This window comes from Desmodus rotundus, chromosome 3 (assembly GCF_022682495.2).
Source record: "Desmodus rotundus isolate HL8 chromosome 3, HLdesRot8A.1, whole genome shotgun sequence".
NCBI lineage: Eukaryota > Metazoa > Chordata > Mammalia > Chiroptera > Phyllostomidae > Desmodus > Desmodus rotundus.
Window position 1 is genome coordinate 34029983 of NC_071389.1, and position 22860 is coordinate 34052842.

At 36.8% G+C, this 22860-nt stretch overlaps 1 protein-coding gene and 1 pseudogene across 3 annotated transcripts in view; one reads left to right on the forward strand and one right to left on the reverse strand.

Annotated features, from left to right (window-relative positions):
- The window catches only part of FAF1 (Fas associated factor 1), a 423880-nt gene that overhangs the window by 391613 nt on the left and 9407 nt on the right, over nt 1-22860 (reverse strand). The window lies entirely within an intron of this gene.
- Nucleotides 15433-15577, forward strand: LOC112314692 (small nucleolar RNA SNORA48; annotated as a pseudogene).

Below are 22860 nucleotides of genomic sequence, written 5' to 3' on the forward strand. Positions count from 1 at the left end.
GAGCACTTAATCCATTTACGTTTAAGGTTATTATTGATAGGTAGTTATTCATTGCCATTTTTTCATACCTGTGTTCCTCTCTCTTTCTCTTTTCCTTCCCCTCTCTAAAAATAAATAAATCAATAAAAATTTAAACCAAAAATAATAGCAATGAACTGTGAGGTTTGTAACACATATAGAAGTAAACTATATGACAAGAATAAAACAAAGGCTGGGAAGGGATAAACGGAAGTATACTCAAAATTCTTATACAGTATTATGTATGAACTGGTATAATATAATTCAAGGTAGACTGTGTTAAGTAAGCCATGTAATCCCTAAAACAACAAGGTGAAAATAAAGAGGTATAGAAGGTATGACCAAAATGATATCTGCTGGTCTCAGACTTATCTACACTAAAACTGTTTCTGAAAATTTCTTCCCAAGTGTTTTCAGGTCAGGAACGGCCATAAGAAAAATCTGTGCAAAATTTAGAAGGCAAAAGAGAAGCAGCAGGCATTTACATCCCTGAAAAAGTTAGGGTATAGCACAAGGTGCTTCTGTAACTCATACACATTGTCACTCCTCTGCCAGATTACCTCACTGACATGGAGTAGGAGCTAGGTCCACAATTTCTACAAATCTGGACTAATTTTCCTCCTGAATATAGATGCAAAAATCCTTAACAAAATCAAGTCCAGAAATATATAAAAAGAATAATGCATGATAAGCAAGTGGGGTTTCTCCCAGCAAAGCAAAGATGGTTTAATATGAGGGAACCAGTATAACAGAACAATAGAAAGACTCTATAGAGGGGGATCCAAAACAAACCGGAATTTATTTATAAAAAGTTGTGTATTTATTCTTACATGTTTAAACTTCAGTCACCTTCAAAGTACTCTCCATTTGATGCAATACACCTACCAAGACACCTTTTCCCACTGCTCAGAACAGTTTCTGCCCTCATCAATTTCGATGCCTTTTAGTGCTTCTGTTGTTTTTCGTTTTACCTCTTGCACATCAGCAAAACATTTCTCTTTGAGAACTTTTATCATCCAGGGAAACAAAAAAGAAGTCCCTGGGGCAAGATCAGGTGAATAGGGAGGGTGAGGCATTGAGGTCATGCCATTTTTGGTCAATACCTGCTGAACACTCAGCACAGTGTGGATGAGAACACTTGTAAATCACCCATCATGAAATGGGCAAGTGCCATTGAAAGAGTCTTCAAAAAAAATTCACTTAAGCAGAATGCAGCCTCTCACAACAACATCAGCTGGTACACTGAGACACATGGGTTCTTAGAACCTCACCTAGTGGGGGAAGCCTGTGTACTATAAGGTGCCCGCCCTCCAGAGTATAATTCCAGTTTTAGGCAGTCCCCTTCATATAATTATGAAATTTTTTTTTCACTCATATAATTTCATAATTATATGAGTGGAAAAAAAGCATCTGACAAAATTTAGCATTCATTACTGCATGATAAAAAAACATTAGCAAACTAGGAATAGAGGAAACTTTCTCAACTTGATGAAAGAAATCTATGAAAAATCTATACTAACATCACACTCAATAGTGAAAGACTGAATACCTTCTCCCTAAGATTGGGTAGAAGGCAAGGGTGTTTACTGTCACCACTTCTAGTCAACATTGTACAAAAGGTCCTAGCCAATGCAATAAAGCAAGAATAAGAAAGAAAAAAGTCATAAACTTTTTTTTTATAACAAATGACTGTATATAGTAAATCCTCTGAATTTTTTTTAAAAGAAAAATCTCACACAGTGATAAGGTCACAAGATATAAAATAAATATGACAAAGCCTACTATATCCTCAAAAAACTGAAATTATCAATTAATCCAGCAATTCCACTTATAGGTATACAAGGTGTTTCCAGACGGTATACGGCCATGTAATATGGAAGAGACATTTATTGAAGAAGATACAAGATACAAGAAACAATGTACACAGGATAGTGATTCCTCAGTCCCTTCAAAGTAGGCACCTTGGGACCTCACAAATCGCTATCAGCTGCCCTGCTGTATTTTCCTGAATCACATTAACTGTTTGAAATCTCTTCAAAGGTGATTTCAGTTTTGTGAAAAGCCAGAAGTTGCAGGGCACAAATCTGGGCTATAGGGGTCTCAGTTACCTGAGTGATTTGATGTTTCACCAGAAGACTCTTGAATGAGACATGATGCATGAGTGGACATGTTGACATGATGAAGCTGCCAATCACCAGTTACCCATAGCTGTGGCTTTCTGAATCATCTGAATAGTTTCCACAGAGGATGTTCAAGCTTAGTGCAAAAGTTCACGCACAGATTAATTACTCTATTCGCTCTGTCATTTTGAATGTGATGACAACAAAGTCACATGCTCACTGAATGGCATCTACCACACCCACTGACTAGTACAGTGAAGTTGTCATTATTCATGCATGTGCACTGCAGTCCACTCTCCTGGTTTCATCGATATCATGCAAACCTTTCTCATTATATTAATAATGGCTGGACTTTTTCTGGACAGAGCTCATATACACGCAACAAAATATTATCCAGTCCTTAAAAGGTAAATTCTGAAACATAGTATAACATGAATGAACCCTGAGGTCATTATGCTAAGCAAAATAAGCCAGACACAAAAGGACAAATATTGTATCATTCCACTTAGATGAGATATATAGAGTAGTCAAATCCAAAGAGACAAAAAGTGAAATGGTGGTTGCCAGGAGCTACAGGGTATTGAGTTTCAGTTTGGGAAGGTGAAAAAATTCTGGAGATAGATGGTGGTGATGGTGCACAATCTGTGAATGTACTTAATGCCTCTAAATTGAATACTTAAAAATGGTTGAAATGTAAATTTAGTTATGTATATTTTACCACAATACAAATAAAAAGTCTATTATATGATTTCATGCATATAAAGTTTAAAAATAGACAAAATTAATAATATAATGTTTGGTTCGAAGTGCTGGGTTATCCTAGAACATGGGGGGATGACTAGAAGGAGGCTGCTAGAGGTTTACTTATATTGTTTTCATTTTTTTTAAAGATTTTATTTATTTTTGGAGAGAGGAAAGGGAGGGAGAAAGAGAGAGAAAGAAACATCAGTGTGAGAAACATCAATTGATTGTGTCTCCTATGCACCCCAACCAGAGACCAATCCACAACCCAGGTATGTGCCTTGAACGGGAATCAAACCTGCAACCTTCTGCTTTACTGGACAACACCCAGACAACTGAGCCACACTGGTCAGGGCATACATTCTGTTTTCTTAACCTGAGTATTAGTTTCATCGATGTGTTCACACTTTGTGCAAGTTCATCAAACTATACTTTTATGATTTGTGTTCCTTGCTGTATGAATACTATACCACCACAAAATTTGGGGGTTCTTTTGTTTGTGTATATTAGTTAATGAAAGGTAAATTGTCATTTTGTTGGGTGAGAATCTGGATCATGCTCACAGCTAGACTGGTTTCAAGAGCAAGTCATCTGTCCAGTAAGTGAGCCATGCTGAGCAACATCCATTGTACAGGGCCCATTTATCACATGCTATTTGCCTTTGACATATAGAGTCTAATTCTTCTGAAATGTTGAGAATACTGTTTTCTATTCCAAAACAGTCTCAAAATGAAATTCAACTCCTACTATTAGTGACAGAACTAAACAGAAAATGAAGAGGTCAAAGAAAGTGATATGAAAGTCTCTAAGTACATTATAGGAAAAATGTCAAGGATATACACCTGTGCTGAAAATATTTTTCTACATGTCAAAGCATTCACAAGGCACAGCTGCTTATAGTCTCAGTTAATTATTTATAATAATGCACTTTAAAAAAAAAAAAAAAGGTTGGTGAGGTGTTCTGATTTCAAAAGCTGTGAAAGCAAACAAATTATTTTACTTTGACCAAAACAGGGATTGCTTAACACCATCAGGAAATAATGTGCTCATTATTACTCTTATATATATCCAAAAATATCTAGTATTGTTTTAGAACTAAAACAGAAAAGTTATTTCATGATTCATGTAATTTATGTGCAGAAAAGCAGAAAGGATGTGCTCAAAAGTGCTATTAAGTTTGGACTTGAGTAATAATATACAAATTTTATCCTGGACATGGAAAAAATGATATGTCAACATGAATTCTACGTGTCTTAGTGTATGTGACCTAAAAAATTTATTAACTTGATAATATTGCATGGATTAATATCCTTCTAAAAAGAGGAAAATTTTGCTAAATTTTAATAACAGACATCTTTTAACTACGGGACAGATTTATTGTAACAGCTTACAATCTCTTTTATATCCACAAGAGGGAGCAAACATTTAACACCTATTTATGGGAACTTCATTAAATACTAATTTTTACAGAAGACTTTTAAGTAACAATTGGAAAAAAATAATAATAATATTACCAGAAAGTATTTAACTGAGTGCCTACATGTGCCAGGCAATGCCTGGAAATAACTATGGGAGAAAGATAAAGCTCCTGCTCTCAGGCATCACGTTACTTCAGACAACAAAGGACATCCAGAGATCTTTAAAATTCTTTAATGAGCACAAACAAATCATACTTAGCTTTTTTAGAGCTTTACTGTAAACCACAATTTAAAAGGATTCAGTCTGACCAGAAACAATGAATATGATGAAAAAGACTAAACAAATATCAGTAATTTATAGTCTACAACTCTAAGAGGTAAATAACAGGCATTATATAATTTAATAAAGAATTCACAGTAGGCTTTAAGATGCCAGTATCTTTTTTCCAAGTGGACACTAATTATCTAAGTCACCTCATCTCTTTCATTTAATTAAATCAGAATTTAAGCAAATGAACTCTGCCTTAGGGGAATTTGAGGCTGTAGCTAATAATTCAGGAGAGAATTATCTTTGAGATGTACTGATGAAAAGTAAAATCATAATGTTAACACTGAAAATTTTCAATCAGCCTATTGATAACATCTGAATATAGCCACTCTTATTAGACTTTAAGAGGAATGGATTCCAAAAGGGCATGACAAACTAGTTGGACCTAATTGGACCTAGTTCAACCTCAGGATAGCTCTTCCAATTAGGTATGTTTAGAAAGAAGCAAAGCCATAGGGTACAGTCCTTTTCGGGAAGATATGTTGGCAGGAAACAATGTACAGTGAAGAAAATCAAGTTTGAATCAAAGCAGAACTGGTTTCAAATCCAAGCTTTGCCACTTACCAGCCCTGTGACCATTATGAAAGTTACTGACCTCTCTGGACCTCGGTATTCTCACACACACTATGGGAATAACAATCATATTGCAAGGCTATTGCAAGGATTGATGATAATGCAAATAAAGTGCCTAGCATAAGAGCTCAAATATTAACTGCTATTTATAGATAAGAAAACAAAAGGCCACAAGATTTATACAGGTTTAGAAGAGACAGTGGGCCAGAACATCTTTATTTCTAGTAATACTCCTTATCTTAAAATCTGATTGGTCTGGTATTAATAATCATATCAGCTTTGTTATCATTTTCATCCCTTTATTTCCAAGGTGAGTCTTTGTATTTTCATCCTTTTATTTTTTTTCATCCTTTTATTTCCAACCTGATGTATTTCAAATGTGCCTCTTCTAAACAATATAGATCAGCTTTTCTTTTTTATCTAATCTGACAATATCTACCCTTTTGATTACTATTTCGTCTATTTACATTTACTATATTCATAACTATTGATATGGGTGAGTTTAAGTCTACCATCTTGTGTGCATGTGTGTAATCTGTTCCAATTGTTTTTCTTCAGTTTTCTTCCTTATCTGCATTCTTTAAGGTTGACCCAATTTTTAGCATTCCATTCTATCTCCTTTAGTGATTTTTTAACTATGGTTTTTCTATTTGTTACTCGTTGTTCTACAAATTATGACATTCATCCATAACTTATGTCTGTCTTAAGTTAATATTATTACCATGCCCCATATAATGTAAGAATCTTACAAGAGCCTATTTATCTTTTTTCACTACTATTGTAATATATTTTACTTCCACAGAAAATATAAACTCTACTATGTATTATTTTTGTTAATCAATTTTTTAAAAATAAAAGGAGATATAATTTTTATATTTACCCACATGTATGCCATTTTAAGTTCTCTTCTTTCAAAGATCCACATTTCCATCTTCATTTCTTCATTTCATGGTATCATTTCTCTTCAGCCTAAAGAACTCCCATTAGCATTTCTTTTTATTTAAATATATTTTATTAAGTATTCTATTACAGTTGTCCCAATTTTTCTCCCTTTCCCCCCCTCTGCCTGGTACCCCATTCCCTCAATCAATCCCCCCACCTTAGTTCATGTCCATGGTCGTGCATATAAGTTCTTTGGCTATTCCCTTTCCTATACCACTCTTAACATCCCGTCTATTTTGTACCTACCAATTTGTACTTCTTAATCTCTGCACCTTTTCCCCCATTCTCCCTCTTCCTCCTCTCAGCTGATAACCCTCCAAATGATTTCCATATCTATAATTCTTTTCTTTTCCTGTCCTGCTCGTTTGCTTAGTTTTTTAGATTCAGTTGTTGATAGTTGTGCATTTGTTGCTGTTTTGATCTTCTTTTTCTTATATAGTTCCCTTTAACATTTCATATAATCATGGCTTGGTGATGATGAACTCCTTTAGTTTTACCTTGTCAGGGATGCACTTTATCTGCCCTTCCATTCTACATGATAGCTTAGCTGGGTAGAGTAATCTTGGCTGTAGGTCCTTGCTTTTCATTTTAAATATCTGCCAGTCCCTTCTAGCCTGTAAAGTATCTTTTGAGAAAACAGCAGACAATGTTATGGGGACTCCTTTGTAGGTAACTCTATGCTTTTCTCTTGCTGCTTTTACAATTCTCTTTTTTATCTTTAACCTTTGTCATTTTAATTATGATGTTTCTTGGTATGGTCCTCTTGGGGTCCAACTTGTTTGGGACTCTCTGTGATCCCTGGACTTTTATGTCTATTTCCTTCACCAAATTAGGGAAGTTTACTTTCATTGTTTTTTCAGGTCAGTTTTCAATTTGTTGCTCTTCCTCTTCTCCTTCTGGCACCTATGATTCGAATGTCGATACATGTGGATATTTCCCAGAGGCACCTTATACTGTCCTCATTTTTTTTGAATTATTTTTTCTTCTTGCTGTTCTGGTTGAGCTCATTTCTTCCTTATGTTCCAAATCATTGATATAAATTCTGGCTTCATCCCCTTCAGTGTTGGTTCCCTGTATCAGAGGTGTCCAACTTTTTGGTGTTTCTGTGCCATACGGGAAGAAGAAGAGTTGTCTTGGGCCACCCATTAAATACATTGTGACATATATTAATCTAGTTTATATTCTGATGACAAAATAAGGATTCAAAAACTCCATCATATCCTCCTCCTATTTCAACAAGCTCAAAACTAGCTCAGTTCAGCTTAATATTCAATGAGAACACACTATGTACCAGGAATGTGGTTGGCATTAACAATACCAAAACGAATAATATCTGGTTCCTGACTAAGAAACTCATAAATTAATAAGACAAGTAAACAAACATTTGCAAAGTAATATGACAGGAACAATGACATATGTACATATTAAAATTATAGTACAAAGGAGGGAGTGTCATGGAAAACTTCACAGGAGATAATGCCTATGCAGAGTCTTGAGATAAATAGAAAACTGAGAGGAAGACAATGGAAGATCTGGCAAAGGCAAAGAAGCATGAAATGATATAAGTTCAAGAAAATTACAAGCATTAAACTATCACTATATAGAACAAGGAAGTATAGGCTTCACAAGGCCATATAAGGAATAGTATAGGATACATATGGCCAAATACAATGAGCTTTGTTAGCCATGCCAATGAACTTGACCTCCATCTTCTATAAGCAATTGAATATGGGGTTCAAGAGAAGTTAGGGATAAGCAGCTGCTTTGGGAGTCAACAGCACATATATAGTGGACAGTTAAAAACAAAGAAATGATGATGATCCAAAGAGATAATGGGGTACAGCAGAAAGGAAAGGGGAATGAGGATAGATCCTGATGGTACATTAACACTTAGGAAAAATATGAGGAGAAAGGAGAAAGAAAAAGGAAGTATTCATTGTAGGACACAGGGATCAATGAAGGATATTTTAAATTGAGAGAAACTTGGTAAAATTTAAATTGGAAATAGGTTCAGAAGATGGAGCCAGTAAAAAGGAAGATTTAGAAGCCAAAGAAAATGTAAGGAAAATCTGATGTACAGCAAGTTCCTAGACAGATGACTAAGAACAGGTAGAGGTATGGAAGTTAACAAAGATTATAAAGTACTCCACTAGCTTGAGAAATTCAACTGATTAAATTTAGGGTGAGGGAGACAAGCCTTACCTGTCCATATAGCACTTTAAGTTATTACCCATTACATATGTAACAAAATTGTAAGGGGACCCAATTAATAGTAATAGAATGTACAAAGTTAGCAGAGGGGCCATTCTACCCTACTCCAAACCTCTTTTGGAATATTGTACTTACTACCCAGCTTCTCCTTTGAAGTGTGCCATTAAGAAGTAAACACATCCAGAGGAAAGCTAGCAAGTGAAAAAAGTGGTGAAAAGAATTTGAAGATTAGGGCTAGATAAGAGTTAATGGTAACATAGTTGCCTTCATGTGGTGAGAAGTTCTATATAGGTCTACAGTAAATCAATGTTACAAAGAGGTAAACTTTTATTAGCTATAATAGCTTACTTATGAAGTAGTGCTCTCCCAATTATCTAGTATAATGACTGTCACAGAGTAGGTATTCAGTAAATTTTTGTCAAGTAATACATATTTCTCTGTATTCCTCACATCTTCTCATCACAATACATGTGAAGTCATTCAATTATCTGTTGAACAAAGGAAGGTCTGGTATACTCTCAGTACATGCTTATAGATATAAGCAGTAAGAATTAAAGACACTGTTAATTTATCAAGAATTATTACTAATACCACCAAAACACCATGATAGTCCCATCTTTTTTTTTTTTTTTTGCCCTTATATGACCACAATATCAACCAAAGAGAGGTATTTCTGAGTAAATGTCTTGTTGGGCAAGCTCAGAGCATCCTATCTGGGATTACTAAAGCAATGGTGGAAAAGCAACCTAGATCCATGATTCTACAGTTTCATACTTTCCCTATGGGTAAGAAACAGCCCTGGCCAGCAGGGAGTTCCTTGCAGTTATCTTCATGAAGGTCTGTAAAAACTCAGGAAGACTGCATTTAGAACTAAGTTCCAGAGCCAGCTATGTATGTCACCACTGCCCTTTCATGAAAGGATGACTTTGTATCCATATTAAGTCAGGATACCTTCAGGACCTATCCTCTAGAAATGCCAAGGCTCTTATGTAAACACACACACACACACACACACACACACACACACAGTATGCACAGATTTTTTTTTTTTTAAGGTAAAGAAATTAAAATCTCCCTGGCTGGTGACCCAGTAAACTGAGTGCCGGCCTGCGATTGCGAACCAAAGGGTCGCTGGTTCAATTCCCAGTCAGAGCACATGCCTGGGTTGCAGGCCAAACCCCAGTAGGGGGTGCTCAAGGGCAACCACACATTGATGTTTCTCTCCTTCTCTTCCTCCCTCCCTTCCTCTCTCTAAACATAAGTAAATAAGATCTTTTTTTAAGAAAAAAAGAAAGAAATTAAAATCCTGCCCTGGCTGGTTTGCTCAGTGGATTGAGCACCATCTTGAGAACCAAAGGGCTGCCAGCTGGATTCCTAGTCAGGGTACATGCTTGGGTTGTGGGCCATGTCCCCAGCTGAGGGTCCACAAGAAGTAATCATACATTGATGTTTCTCTCCCTCTTTCTCCCACCATTTCTCTAAAAGTTAAAAAAAAAAAATTCAGAAAAAAGAAATTAAAATCCTATAATAGACATGCCAGGACAGCATGTGGCTATTTCTTGGTATACTAATATTTTGATCTTAGCAAATTAAGTTATTCCTAAATTTTAGTAGGATTGATGATCTAATGAAATCTTTAATCTTAATAAAAAACATACTTCATTTTGGAGTGATCCACATTTTAACTTTACATACTCTCCACACACATTTAAGTGGAAAGATTAATAACTTACACAGCATTTCTCTGTTCTTAAAGTCACATATAAACATCATCATGACATGCTGTTTTTTGGGGACAATAAAGGCAGAATAAAAAGTAAAAAGTCACTGCAAAAAAACATTATAACAATACATACATAAAATGACGTATCATATAACTGGACTCTCTTTGTGCCTAATACATCTTTTGTACCATTTTAGGTTTCTGATTTTGTTTCAATATTGGTTTTTAAAAAATTATTAACACCTCTTTGCCAAAACAACACTTGTCTTTAGTTATTCAAATTTAGAACATGAAGTTAAATCTTTAAAACTTTCTACTTATTATCTGAGTTAGAAAATTGATTAATTTTAGGAAACTTCTAAGACTACAGCTAAGACTTTACAAATACTAAAATTTAACTAGTAAACTACTTTAAATTTTCCAGTGAAAATACAGACAAAAATTTGCCAACTATTTTGGTAAATTTCACCAAGATTGACCATAGCATTTTGGTAAAATGCTATGACTACATAACATTACTATGATTGCAGTTATTAATTCCTTATAATAGTCTCATCATCACTCCTCTAACCCTATAGTCCATTAGAACATGAAGATATTATGCTAAAGGTTAAAATTTCCCTAAGTCACTTTCATTTTGGCAGAAAATCTTTTTTACTTATCAAAATTTTCAGGCATATACTACAGTAGACATAACAGTACAATGAACAGCCATGAACACGATATCCCCTTCAACAATTACCAAGTTATAGCCAATCTTGTTTCACCCCCCATCAACCCCAACCCCAAACCCTCTCAGACTGCTCTGAAGTAAATTTCAAACACCATAGACTTCACCCATAAATATTTCAGTATACATCTCTAAAAGATAAAGACTCTATTTAAAAAAACAGAAGTCTGCCCTGGCTGGTGTGGCTCAGTGGACTGAGTGCCAGCCTGCGGACCAAAGGGCTGCAGGTTTGATTCCCAGTCAGGGCATATGCCTGGGTTGAGGGCCAGGTCCCCAGTGTGGGGTGCATGAGAGGTAACTACACGACGATGTTTCTCTCCCTCTCTTTCTCCCTCCCATACTCTCTCTCTAAAAATAAACAAAAAAAAATATTTAAAAAAATTAAAATATAGCCCTGGCTGATGTGGCTCAGTGGACTGAGCACTGGCTGTGATTCAAAGGGTCGCCAGTTCAATTCCCAGTCAGGGCACATGCCTGGGTTGTGTGGGCCAGGTCCACAGTAGGGGGCATGTGAGAGGTAACCACACATTGATATTTCTCTCCCTCTCTTTCTCCCTCCCTTCTCCTCTGTCTAAAAATAAAATAAATAAAATCTAAAAAAAAAAAAAAAAAAAAAAAAAAAAAAAATTAAAATATAAAAAACAGAAGTCAATAGATTATCATACTTAAAAAAACATGACTATTTAATTTCATTAAAAATCCAGTCAGCTTTAGCAAAATACCTCTTACTATATTATTCCAAAGTAATCACTAACTAATATTTCCCTCTAAAATACAATATGGCTTAAAACAAACTCCGTATCAAAATTTTGGGCCAGGCTGCCTCAGCTGGAATCAATTCTATCATTTTGCCAGAGCATCATTACTTCTGTTTCAAGTCCCACTACTAGGACCTTAGTAATATACCGAAAACTGACAGTACTCCCAGAGAAGTGAGACAAAATTACTTAGCATTAATACAGATTTATAACAACAAAATACTTTATTGATACTGATAAATGTAAAAGTGAAGAAAAATAAAATAAAATACCATTGACAGGATAATCTCTTGCTGAAGTACTAAATAATCCGAACAGCAATCATTGCCACATACCACTTCGTAAGTCAATGAATCCCAATTTAGTCTTTTTTTGATACCTCTATTAGCCTCTATAAATCCAAGGACACCAGGAAAACTTTGCTTTTCTTTTGTGTGCATTTCACAAAGCTACAACAGGATGAAGGACTAAAAAAAGAAAAACTGGATGCAACTTCAATTTGTTTTTCAAAGCTAACCTTATAAAGTGCAGTGCTTACTTTTTTTTTTTTTTCCAACTACTATAGTCATAATGATAGGGGAAAGGAATCATATTCACTCCGACAGGAGAAGGGGAGGAATGAACCAAAGAAAAGTAACCTACATCCCTACAACTTCTTTGAAATTTCATTTTCTAGTTCCAATTCATGCAAAATTTAGATTTACTTCATGATAGTTGTTTTAATTTTAAAAATCACATAATTCTTTTTAAGTATCTTTTAAATTGGTGCTATAAGAAGATGTGCCTATTCACTGGGTCGTTTTGAGTGAGTACGACCGTAGACTTGACTTTGGAGTAGAGCAGACCTGAGTGCCAAACCCAGTCTTGTAATGACTACCTGTCATCAGATAATTACTTAACCTATTTACACATCCACTTTTTCATCTTTCAAATGGGAATAATAACAATGGCTCTCACAGATTGGACAGTACATACTGATTAGGCTTCAGTGTGGTTCTGAAAGACAAAGAATATTAATGTCTTTTCCTTCCCCAAACTTTCTGGGCTCTAAAGTATTCCCTCCCCAGGTGTTGAGATTGTTACTCTCCCCTCCACTACCCCAAAATTATTATGTCCCCTTCTAGTAGCTATAACATCATCTTTTTTCCAATCATCATCTCCTACTCACACTCAGGCCTTTTATTTGGAAATGTCAGATACAAGAGGGTCAAGGGAATTTTATAGAGCCTATAGAAACCTATTTATGGTCCCTACTGACCCACAAGGGCCACCACAGGGGGACTAAGCAAGCAGTGCACTCAACCAAGTAATCATTATCCTTATGATCTAGGACCATATCAACCCAACAAGAAAATCCATGTGGTTGAACCAGAATTAAGTTTGAATCCCCTGGGCCACCTTGTGGAGAGCTGCCACATAGAAGGTTTACCAACCTAGTAGTGTTGGGTTGCTGCTACTAAGAAAAAAAAAAAACAAAAAAAAAAAACAAAAAAAAACATCATGCCCAGAAATGGTCAGAATGGAATCCTGAATTGTCAGAATAAGGCTACATAACTTCCTACCCCTTCTGTCCTGATCACTACCCAGGAAGTGACCAAGATGATATGGTCCCTTTTCTGGGGATAGCTGCATTCAGTGACCAATCTGACTTACTAAGGAGGAAGCTGTTCCAACACTCAACATTCATCCACGTACCAGATGCCTGTGGATGGTAAGGAACATGGAAGGTCCCTCAAATATCTCGACTATCAGCTTATTGTTGAGTGGCTTTTATAATAAAAAGTTCACCATCATCAGACTGCAAATGGTCCAGAAAACCTGAAAACATAGCAAAGATTACTTTCAAGGGCCACAACGGTGTGGCCAGTCACCTAACTAAGCTAGAACACCAACACCATAAGCAGAAAAAGTGTCAACATCAGTGAAGCACCACTGATACCTCTAAGAGGGAAGTCAGAGGTTCAACATAGTCAATTTGCTAAAAGCACGCAGGGACCAAATCCCAAGGAAGTTGGCTTCTCTCATTATATGACAAACAGGTCAACTTCTGGCAGGAGTCATGAGTCTGGCATGCAGTAGTACTGTCTGCATCAGAAAAATAAATTCCTTTGCACGGGTGATGGCAGTTGATGTGCTGTCACATATGATACAATGATAGATCCAGGCAAGAATAATGGCTCTAGGCAGTGCAGGCTCAATCAAAGGCTTGATTCCAGTGGGGTTCATGAAAGAACAGGCCCTTACTGTGGGCATCTACATGAGTGATCCAGGCATTCTGACCAGCAACTATAATTTGTTTCCACAGTTCACAGTTGCAAAGAGAGCTGTCTTTAATCTGCCACTCTATAGTTTCCAAGTAGCAGACCAAATAGCTAGGACATTGGCAACAGACCAAGGGTCAGCAGAAATACAAGTTTCATGAAAGAGAGTAATGGCCAGAACTATAAGAACAGCCTTGACTTCTGTCCACGAAACAGAGCAACCACATCCATCATCCCACTGTATAGGTGGTGCAGTGGCTGACCATGCCCAGAAGACAAGGAGACACAATCAGTTTCAGTCTGGCTGAACCACTGACACACCAGGCCCAGGTTTCAGGAAACCTCTATGAACTGAGGACCCTATAGAATCTGTTGCTTTGCTTCAAACAATGAAGTAGGAAATAAAGCTTCCTCTAAAGGAGAGGCTGAGCCATAAGACATTATGCACCCCCATCCTCTCATTTCAGACAAAGCAGTGAAAATTCTAGGTGAAAATTCTAATGAAAACAACTTTGCTTTCTTCCAAAAGAGGCTGCAAATTTGCCTTCTTTCACACATAAGTGTAGGTGTACAAATGTCTGTAAGTGTTGTCTGAACAGAGGCAGAAACTTCTGCCTAGCCAAGACAAATCTTAGTACTTCCTAATTCTAATTGTTACAATGCGTGGAGTCTCTCTGACAGATAGACTGGTGTGGGGGGCAGGGAGTGGAAACCCTACCAGAGAGAATATTTGAAAGTTAATAACAACCAGAGGAATGTTCAGGCAACTGTCTTTCAAACTACTTCTTGGTCCTCAGTCTGCAACCACCTCCCTAATCCTTGTCATTAACAGGCAATAAAGTAAAGAGAACTACTTAACAATTTGGCCAACATTTTGCTACCAATTCCCATAGACTTTCACCAAATTCTGTTAACCAGCTGGTGTGACCCTCACCCTTCCTTTCAAAAAGTCATGTGTCTATCAACATTCCATCCTTGTTGCCAAAACTATTAAGAGCAATGAAGGATCTGACATTTTACCATACTTGCAAGCTAACAAGTTAGCCTGCCAGTTTCATGGGTGCTGGCCAAAGACCTAGCCTCCTGGGTTGGAGAAAAATGAACTTTATGACTCATGGCAGTATCTGTGGTCAGAACATCAGCATTTTCTTAACACAGTTCCCCAGTCCCATTTCCCACAGGGCAACACAAAGTAGGCCAACTGACACCTGCACATGCAGGGGACTGCATTACAGAAGAGGACCTGAGAGTCTAGAGAACCCAAATCTTTTAAAAGGAATACCATGGGATGCTCTGCCTCTGGAGTAGCCATCTTTCTGTACCACTGATTCACTAATAAACTATTTTCACTTTAAGCTCTAAAAAAAAAAAAAAAAGATACTACGCATGCCTGCCCTTTGCTCCACAGGGAGACACTATCTCTATCCTACAAGGCTACACAAACATTCTTGAACAGACAGAAACAAAAGCAGTCAGTGCTTCTGCTTACAAGGCATACATAAACCAGGGAAAATATCACTGGATCACAACACAGGGTCACTGCAGAATTTAGATGTTAAGAGCCTAGCACAGTAGCTGGCACATACAAAGCAATCAAAAGCAATTTGCTAGCCCCTGGCAATGGGCAAGGAGACACCTGATTGGTGGTATTGCTCTTATATCAGTCAAGGGCAAAGAAGATACACAGTCCTTAGTTCATACTAGCTTGATGTCTGTGTTGGTGGCCAAAGCTATTTCATGCCTGGGGCAAATAAGTAAATAAATAAATGCTAATGTTATTATTGCTCCTCTATGGTTGAACTTTTTCTTAAGTCAATTTTAGTTGTGTCCTTTGGTATGTACTTAAAGTGAAGTGGAGACACAATTGAGCATTTTTTAAATTTAATCTTTATTGGGTTTTTTTTTTTCCCATTACCATTTAGTACCCTTATGCTCCCCTCCCTCCAGCAATCACCACATGGTTGTCCATGTCCATGAGGACAGATTCATAGATGGAAAACAGGATGACAGATGCTGGGTTGGTGGGGAGAGAGGAGGTTAGGGGTGGAGAGATTGAGGAGAAAGGACTCGTGGACATAGACAGCAGTTTGGTGACTGCTGGGGGAAGGGGAGTAAACAAGGAAAATGAGGATAGACTCACAAGTGAGCATTTTAATTTTAGGTTTCATGGGGGAGAAAGAAGGTGGTGAGCCTCAAGGACAGAGAGCCAAAGCTTTCCTGTCACTAACACTTCTGTTATAGTTCAATCATTAAAGAATCCAAGGAACCAAGGTAAATTGCAGAGAGGAAAAACAACAAAACAAAAAAAATGACTGAAACCTAACTCTAAAGCCATTAGTAATGGTGTACATAACCTGCAAACTTTTCTGCTTTTCTTTATCACAACTTAACATCTTATCCTATCTTAATTATTCCTCTATAAACACAAATATTAAAAAGCAGGTACAATTACTGTGTTAATTTTGCCTGACTCCTTCTATAAATGGGTCACTTTGAAATTATAACCCTCAATTCAATAAAATAGTCCAGTTTTTATTCTCTCAATGACAGATTTTATTATTCAAAATCATATGTCAGCAAAGGATAGATGCCTAAAAATACATTAAAATTTACAACTCAACTCTATGTATTTGTACCATACCATAATATTCTTTCAAAAAATTCACTGAGGTACTGGCTGGTGTGCTTCAGTGGATTGAGGGTCGCCCTAAGAAACAAAGGGTCGCTGGTTTGATTCCCTGTCAGGGCACACACCTGGGCTGCAGGCCAGGTCCCCATTTGGGGGCGAGCAAGATGCAACTGGTCAAAGTTTCCTCTCACACATCAATGCTTCTCTCTCTTTCTCCCTCCCTTCCCTCTCTCTAAAAATAAATAAAATCTTTAGCCCTGGCTAGTGTGGCTCAGTGGATTGAGCGCTGGCCTGCGAACCAAAGGGTTTCCAGTTTAATTCCCAGTCAGGGCACATGCCTGGATTGTAGGCCAGGTCCCCAGTGGGGAGTACATGACAGGCAACCACACACTGATGTTTCTCTCGCTCTCTTTCTCCCTCCCTTCCCCTCTCTCTAAAAATAAGTAAATAAAATATAAAAAATTTTAAAAATAAAATAAATAAAATCTTTTTAAAAAATTCACTGAGTACCTCTTACTAGATACTGTAGGAACAGATGGTTAAGGCCCAGGCAGTTATTCACTCAAAAAGTTAACAGTAGGGGAAAGAAACATCTGAAGTGGTTATTGGCAATCTGACATAAGACTCAAATGAAGAGAAACTGCATGAGATACATAAATGATTAACCCCACTGGACGCAGATGTTAGCAAGCAAAAAGTAGGAGATGGATTTTGAAAGCTAAATAGGTTTCCAAGGGACATAAAAAAGAGAGAGGAGGTTTCAAAGACATGGAGTCATGAAACAGCATATTCTATTGTGAGCATACTTGCTTATATACTGAAATATTTAATTTTCATAAGTCATAAAGATGGAACAGTATGTAAGATCACAAAAATCAAAGAATCATAGGAATGGATGTAACTTCAAAAGTCATCTGGATCAGCTGTTCTCAAGTGCAGTCCTTGGATCAGAAGCATCAGCATGACCTGAGTCCTGCAAGAAATGCAAATTTGCAGGCTCCGCCCAAGATCCACTGAAACAGAAATCCTGGGGCGGGGGTCCAACAACCAGTAGTTTAACAAGTCCAGGTTCTTCTTATGCAAGCTAAAGTTTAAGAACCACTGATTTAGACCTAGCTTTTTCAGCACTACTGATATTTGAGGGTGGATAATTCTTCAGTTTGGGAGGATGTCTTGTGCATTACACAATGTTTAGCAGCATCCCTGGCCTCTACCCACTACATGCCAGTAACAACCCCCAGCTGTAACAGCCAAAAATTCTATAGACAGTGCCTAACAGTCCCTGGGGAACAGGAATCATCCACAGTTCAGAACCACTGATCTCAATCAGGGATTAGCAAACTTTCCTATAAGGAGCAGGGAAAATATTTTAACCTTTATAGGCCATGCAATCAACCACTAAACTCTAATATGCATGCTGTCTTCCAACAAGACTTTATTAACAAAAACAGGTGGTGGTTTGGCCCTCAGGATGTTGTCTGCTGAATCCTAATCTAGATCAGTTACCTAAATTATAAAAGAATGCCCTCAACCCCACTGCTACGAAATGATTGGCCAGACTCTACTTGAATACCTGATCTAGTCCAGTCTTCTGCTTTTGGGTAGATATAACTCTGGACAGACCTCAATTTAATAGAATGAACATCTAAAACCTGGAAGGATAAATGACTTTCTCAGAGAACCACAGCCAAAAAAAAAAAAAAAAACTAAAGCTTTAGTCTGCCTAAGTGCAACGCTCTAACTGCCGCCTCCTATGGAGTTGTAACCATAGAATGTTTACAGTATTATATATAACCATATAATTCTCTTTGAGGCATGCAAATGTTCTAGTACTTTGTAGTTACTGAAACCTAGAAAGAACTGGTTTCATCCGGGGTGTGGGTGGAAGATAACTTTATCTTAAAGGCCCAGAGATAGTAAATATTTTAGGCTTGTGGGCCACAAAGTCTCTGTCTCAACTACTCACCTCTGTCACGGCAACAAGAAAGCAGTCAAAAACAATAGGTAAATGAATGGGTGTGGCTGTGTCCCAATAAAACTTTATGTACAAAAACAGGCAGCCAGTTTATAGGTGATAATTTCCTGATCCCTGATCTACTGAGTCCATAAAATCAGTTGGGCAAACAAAATAAGCACCAACCCAACCACACTAAATAAATCTGAAGACTCTGACAACCTTTGAGCTTAGAAACATGTCAATTGACTAGAATGAATGGTAGAATAGGAAGGACCAGACAAAGTACCAGCCCCTCCCTTCCTTCCTCTATCTGTCCCTCTGTCTGTCCCTCCCTCCCTCTCTCCCTCCCACTCCCCTTTCCTTTCCTTCCTTCCTCATAGTGTATCTGCTATATGCCAGGCACTGTTCATTTATTTTATATGTAAGTTTCATCATTTAGAGAAATTTCTGCCTGGTGGGTCTGTTTTCCTCTAAAATGCCAAGCTACCTGAAAAATTGAACAGTTGAAAAATTGAATAGAAAATGAACACTCTTATATGTATCTGGATAAAATCTTTAAAACCAATGACCTTGGACAAGTCACTTCCCTTTTCCAGGTCTCAACTTTCACAAAAGAATGAAAAGCTGGAAATAGATGATCTCTGAAGTACTCTGAAGAGAACAACCACGTACCTTAAAATTGTCAAAAATGAAAATAACAGCTAAAATGTATTGAATACTTTCTAGGTCAGACACCTGTTCTAATTACTTTACACCAGGGTGTCAAACTCATTTTCACCAGGGGCCACATCAGCCTTGGGGTTGCCTTCAAAGGGTCGAATGTAATTTCACCTCCTTAACAGTTAAGGAGTAGTTAGTTACATTTATAAAGTCCTAAAATTATTTCGGCCCTTTGAAGGCAACCGCAAAGCTGGTGTGGCCCCAGTGAAAATGAGTTTGACACCCCTGCTCTACACAGATTAACTCATTTTTCATACAGGGAAACTGAGGCAAACGGGTGTTAAGTGACTGGTCAGAGATCACAAGATGAGTGAGTGGCACAGCTGTGATTTAAATCCAAGTGAACTGATTTCAAAGTCCATGTTCTTAACCACTAACTACTAAACTTCATTCTACATGACAAAACCTTATTTTTTCCCAATGACCAACAACCCAAAACTAAAACAATATAATTTGTCCCTCTAATAAATAAAGAGAAGAGGATAGTGAATAAAGAAAGGATGGTAACAAGACTACTACGTACACTAAATCTCTTGCACAAAGTAACCTCCCCATAAATATATATGATGTTCCATGAATACTTAGTTTAGTCCCTAATCCACAACATCTCAAAAGATACCTATCCTTTTGGATTAATACTATTTCTACCTGCATAGTCTGGTACTCTCTTTTGTAAAAGGTATCTCTTGTCTACAGCAATACCACCCTACATGCGACCCGTCATCTATAAAAGGTATCTCCTTGGGTCAAACTAAAAAAGAAAGAAGAGGGATTTACAGCTTCATTTAGAAGAAAAAATGTTATGAAGGAGCAGAAACTACCTACAAATGAGTTACCAGTAGTGTCATGAAAGTGTCCATGTTTCAAAGAGGAGTGGATAGGCACATGAAAACCTAAAAGCCCCATAGTGATAATCTAATACATGAAAATGTATAAAGCAATTTAGGCAGCAAAGGTATTACTTACTAGCTGGAAAGACCAGAAGGAGAAAACAAAAGCACAACTGTGTTGACCAGGAAACATAACTGAAAGTAACATAAAAATCAATGTCAAATTAGAAAAGAAATAAAGGACCCTGGCTGGTGTGGCTCAGTGGATTGGGTGCGGGCTGCAAACCAAAGGGTTGCCAGTTCGATTCCCAGTCAAGGCACATGCCTGGGTTGCAGGCCAGGTCCCCAGTGGGGGCCACATGAGAGGCAACCACACATTGATATTTCTTTCTCTTTCTCCCTCCCTTCCCCCTCTCTAAAAATAAATAAATAAAAATCTTTAAAAAAAGAAAAGAAAAGAAAAGAAATAAAGGGACTCTTAATCTGTGACCACTGGAACTAGGTTCAAAACGAATACTTTCTAGCAAGGCAGATAAGGTTTTGTTCCTGAAAAAGTCTGAAAGAAAATACCACTAATGAGAGTTGCTCTTAATTTTTTACTTCACTTAAGTAGTGTTACAATCTATGTCTTTATACTATCAGTAAGAGAAACACAAATAAAAAGATATGAGACCAACATTTAGATTAAATGGCTACACCACTCTTTTTTCTTCCCAGATAAATCATGTTACAAAAATGTTATCTTCAAGGAAAAAGAAATTAGCCTCACAGCTGTGGCCTGGTAGCTCAGCTGGTTAGAGCACTGTCCCAGTACACCAAGGTTGGAGGTCTGATCCCCAGTCAAACACCTATGTGCCGAGTCAAGGCACATATAAGAATCAACCAATAAGTGCATAAATAAGTGGAACAACAAACTGATGTCTACTTGTGTGTGTCTCTCTTTAAAATAAATAAATTAATTTTTTTAAAAAAGAAATTAACATGTCATTAACTCCAAGCGGGAGCATCGTTTTTAGTTCATTTGGACCCAAAATTAAGAGATAACTACTGAAATGATTTGATAGCAACCACAATTCTGTTTGGATAACTATCTTCACATCTGTAAACAAACCAAAGGCAGTCGCAAAAGTTAGTCTGATCAAATGATTTTTGTTCTACAACTAACTTAAAAAAAAAAGTTAAAGAATTCTCAATTACAAAAAGAATAAGATTTGGAACTTTCACCTGAATGCATCTCTTTGTTATAAAAAGACATTAAGAAAGAAAAAATATCTTATGATTCATCAATGCCTGCCTGTTTTCTAAACCCAGGAAATTCCTTTACACCCCCTCCTGGCTCTGGCCAGCCAAAACTGTAGGTGTACTAGTCTATTCATTCCTTTATCAGCAACATACTATACTAACACTACTACATTTAAGGCTGATTTTTATTAGACTATTCCAAATTCTAAACTCACTTGCTCGGAGTTAAATTTACAAATAATTGATTAAATAGGATGCTGTCATTCTCTCCATTCAAAATTTTGGTGGTGCAATCGCTGTGAAAAACAGTATGGCAGTTCCTAAAAAAAATCAAAAGCAAAAGTACCATATGATCCAGTAATTCCACTTCTAGATATATACCCAAAAGAACTGAAAGCAGGCACTTGAACAGATATTTGTACACCATGTTCATAACTTCATTAATGATTCACAATAGTCAAAATATGGAAAAAAGTGCCCATTAGCAGATAAATGGATAAACAAAATATGGTGTATGTACATATAACGTAAAATTATTCAGCCTTCAAAAGGAAATTGACACACGCTACAACATGGATGAACACTGGAGATTTTATGCTGAGTGAAATAAGCCAGCCACGAAAGGATAAGTACTATATGATTCCACTTCTATGAGTTACCTAAAGCATTTACACTCATAGAGACAGAGAGTAGAATGGTGGTTGCCAGGGGCTGGGAAGGGGAAAGAATGAGAAGTTTCTATTTAATGGGTACAGAGTTACAGTCCTGCAAGATAAAGAGTTCTGGAGATGGATGGTGGTAACGGTTGCCCGAAGTGAATAAACTTAATGTCACTACACAGGACACTTAAAAATGGTTAAGATGGCAGACTAAATATTATGTGTATTTCACCACAATTTAAATTTTGTTTTAACTGGGAGCTGTTTTTATTTGGGGAGGAAAAATCTTTTAGAGAACAATTTGGAATATATTTGCTTTGTAATTAAGTTCACTCATCTACAAAGTCCCAAACCTATCCCATTAAGTTTCAGCTGTAATCTTCCATCCACTTATAAGAAACCAGGTTTTATTTATTTTTATATATGTATATGTAAACATATATATGTGTATATGTAAACATATATATGTGTATAATTATAGTAAAGACTTAGAACCTGGATACATGAATAATACTGGTTTCTTCCATAACTGAATGAATCAATTTCCCCACCTGAACTTGAACATAGTAAAATTATGTTCTATTTACCTCATATGATTGTTATCCACACCTCCACTGATTTCAAAAGAAATTCTTTCTCTGTTGAGTTGAAATAGTTAAAGGCAATACAAAAATCCTTCTCAAAAGTTTCTTCCATATTTAGACACTGAATTTATAATAACCTATCATCCAGCAATAATCAAAATCTAAAACTTTATTTTTAAAATCTAATCACATTTAAAAACCATGTCCCTATTTATAAAGGAAAAACTGAGCTCTAAAAACTATTTTTAGTTTTCATAATCATACAAAGTAAACAGAATATAATTTCACTATGTTCACTTTTGAGTGGAAATTTATCTACCCAGTTATAGAAGAAACCAGTATCATCCAAGTATCCACATTCCAAGTCTTCAGCTGCAATCTTTAACATAAATTACCTGGTTCTACTCTGGGTGGTG